The sequence below is a fragment of the Syngnathus acus genome, chromosome 8, assembly GCF_901709675.1.
Source record: "Syngnathus acus chromosome 8, fSynAcu1.2, whole genome shotgun sequence".
Taxonomy (NCBI): domain Eukaryota; kingdom Metazoa; phylum Chordata; class Actinopteri; order Syngnathiformes; family Syngnathidae; genus Syngnathus; species Syngnathus acus.
In genome coordinates, this window is record NC_051093.1 from 8,730,911 (window position 1) to 8,734,382 (window position 3,472).

At 38.4% G+C, this 3,472-nt stretch overlaps 1 long non-coding RNA gene across 1 annotated transcript; it reads right to left on the reverse strand.

Annotated features, from left to right (window-relative positions):
- Positions 1 to 2,273: 2,273 nt before the first annotated feature.
- On the reverse strand, positions 2,274 to 3,472 carry LOC119125680. Its single transcript, XR_005098513.1, has 2 exons — positions 3,426 to 3,472; positions 2,274 to 3,352 (listed from the first exon to the last, which is right to left on the reverse strand). It is a non-coding gene; the product is annotated as an uncharacterized LOC119125680 (long non-coding RNA).

Consider the following 3,472-nt stretch of genomic DNA (forward strand, 5'->3'; position numbering starts at 1 on the left):
AAGAACATTCCCTTGCTTTCTCCGTGGCAGTTTAATCTAACCAGTATGTGTGCGTCTCACACATGGGGGAGGAGAGGGAGAAAGAGAGAGACCTAAGGAGAGAGAGAGAGAGAGAGAGGTTCTGCATTCTTTTCCATTGAGGTCAATGCTTAAGCAAGTTTTTCACCATGCATTGAAAAAGAAGGCCTTTCAAACATTATAATAATTTTTTAGCCATAATCAATACTCATGTTAGCCAACTCTGCTGGTCTGTCCTCAAAATCTGTTCGGGTATCAATATTTTGTGCAAAAGTGATGACTTGACCAGATGTTGGTTTTTTTTCGTCTTTGAAGCAGACGATTGTCTTTCACCTCACATTCGTTTTGTTTTGCTTGACCAAAGCGATTTACATTTTGATGTTAACCATTGGATGGAGTACAAGGCGACAAAATGGACGCGATGCTTTTTTGTCTTCTTCCATTCTTCTTTTTTCCTCCTCCCATCTGCATCTCATTCTGTCTTTTCTCTCCTCCTCCAATGTCCTCATCTGTTCAGGATTCTTCCCTTTCCTTTCCAGCCCAGCCCAGCCCAGCCCACGTCATGGGGACATTATACTGGATTTTCAACTACTTCCTTTCCTTTTTTCCATCACTTCCTTTCTCCGTTCCTCGTGTTTAGGCCACTGGTCTCACTCTCTGTCTACTCATTGAAAAAATATCTGCTGTCATGTCATTATACATTTCTGTCTATTGTCTGAGTTCCGTTTTACAATCCGTTTGCATAAGGGAAAATGACTAAAAATGGTTCGGCAATAATTGTTCCTTTCCTTTTCAAAAGTTGGCACTGTTGCACTGCAGAAAATGACTTAATGGAAAGTAGCCTCTTTCTGCTACACGTTCAGTCTGCACAAATTTTTCAGGCCCCCCAAATAAATTAGCACGCACACATAAACACCCTTTCTAATTTTTTTTTTTATCAGCTTTTTTATCATGTGTTCAATGTGGAAGGAACACAAGCAGTTAAGTTCTCTGCAGACAATTTCTCTCCATTTTGCTTTCTCTCCCATGCTCACCACTCCCTAACAAGAGTTATATGGTCCACCGCAAGTGCGTGAGTGTGTTTGTGTGCATGTGTGTGTGACCTTCCAGCTGTTTTTCTTAAGCCTTGCTTGAGTCGATTGTGCTGTCTCTGTTTGTTACTTGCTAATTTTGTTATTAAAGGTGTTCTGAAAAATCGATACTGTCAATGTGCCCTTATTTTTTTTTCTTCTTTCTATCTTTCACAGTTACTTTCTGGTGGGAGTTTCTTTTTCCTCTATGTCTCCCATTACCAAAGTCTGCCTTTTGACTTTGTGGCTTGTCTCTCCTCCTCTATGCTAAGTCACTTCACCACGTGACTTCAAGTCTCCTCCTTCTTTTCCAATTCCTTTACTTGTCCATTTTTTTTTTCATTCTTCCACCTCAACTGTAGTATCAATCATACTTCAACAATAATATATGTTAATTTATTGCAAATAATGATCATCAGTACTTTTTATTCCTACCTGTGTTAATTAATTCATAATTGGAAATAACAAGAATACACTTCAAAATACATTCCACAGCACAAATCACTTCAAATTGCACGTTTGCCCTCTTCCCTTTAAGTCTCAGTAAAAACAGTTATTTCTTTGACATTGCTGTGTTTTTTTTTTTTTCTTGTTGGACCACCTGTATTCATGAAGCAGGTGTTTCCAACTTGAAATATGTGCCATTGTGGAAAAACAGAGATGGGAAATGATGTTTTATGCTTACAATGACGCTCCAGTTGTTCTTTTCATCGCAGGTGATTCCACATCAACTGGAGAGGAAGCAAAATGGGACAGATTGTTTGATTCTTTCTACACCACAACATGTATAAATGTAAATGAAAAGAAACATGAAACAGCTGCAGAAATGATATTTAAAGAGGGGATGCATTCCACTGTCAGTCGAGGTAATGGTAAAGCATGTAAGAGCACGTTCATCTTCAAAAAATGGGAAATGCCTCCTCGATACAGCATGACATTTTTTTGCTCTGACGAATATTCTCGCAATTTTCCAGAATCAATAGTGACAAAAAGTACCGGTACGTAAATAAATGACGGCTTAATGTCTGAGCCTGACCTTTTTTTCCTTTTACTCCAATAGCGGCTTATTAGGGTTATTTTGCGATTTAAAAAAAGAAAGAAAAAAAGGCAATATTAATATTAAATAAGCATAGGACTCCCACTAATAGCAACAACAACATTCATCGTAATGGTTAATTAAATTTGTTGATATGATAGTTTATCAAAAATGTAATCCCTGGTACAAAAAAAAAAAAAATTGAAGGTTGAGCTACAGGAAGGGAGGAAAAAGCCTGAGACGTGTGGTGTGTAATCACGCCTCTCCGTTTTTCTCCATCCAATGTGGCATTCAGACCATTCAGGCCACTGAGTCTATAAATACACAGTAAATTAGAGAGTGCGTTTTTTGGAAGTCGTCCTTAGAAAGGCTGAACTTTTTCCCCTTTTCAATGCTCATGTTTCTTTTTCTCTCCGTTATAGAATCTACAAAGGACTATTAAATAAAAAATAGGTTTTACCAAAACAAATGATTTAAGACTAATGAGATGAGATTTTCTTTTAATTTATTTATTGGTTAATAATATTCTTTCAGAACAACCAATCCGTGAACTGCTTTTAACATACTTGGAGTTTGCTAGCAGGTGTTGAGAAGCTCCAAGAAGCCTTTTCATTTAGTTGCACACCGAAAGAGACGCTGAAGCAACTATTACCATGACCACTGGTTGCCTTCTATTACAGGAAAAAAAGCTTTCTAAATCACTATAACTTTACTCCAAAGCAGGTGTTACCTTCATTCCGGGTCAGCTTAAATATGTCGTTCAACACCAGTGTCGACACAACAACTGGCCAAGGCGAGATTTTCATCAATAAATGACCAGGTATATTGATCGCATTCACTTTCATATACTTTTTCAAATCTGCCTCTTGAAGCAGAAACAAATTCTGGGAAAGCCCCTCTATTTCTCTTTGACATGAATAAAGCTACAGTAATTGGGCATCCATTAAAATGCGTGCAAAATGATTTTATGGCTCCAGTGTGCATACACAGCTCCACTGTGCCTGGTGGCCCTGGAGGCAAATGCAAAAGATCAAGGGGGAGAAGTAGAGAACCTGGTGGGATACCCAGTGGCTTTACTGCTTCCTTAGACCAGAACCGCATACGAGCATTTTACTGTGTGTTTGTGTCAAGTCAGCGAGAAAGAATGACACATTATTGAAATGAAATTCCTCAATTCACAATTCTTTGTTGATATTTTCGAATGGAGTAAAGCAGGGGTGTCAAACTCCTTTTTTTGGCGGGCCGCATTGCTTCTTTCGGAGGGCCGTCATGACGGTCTACCCAAATCAATGTATGAGCACCTCATATTATATCCAGTAAAAGCTACAAAACAAATTGACAAACAACT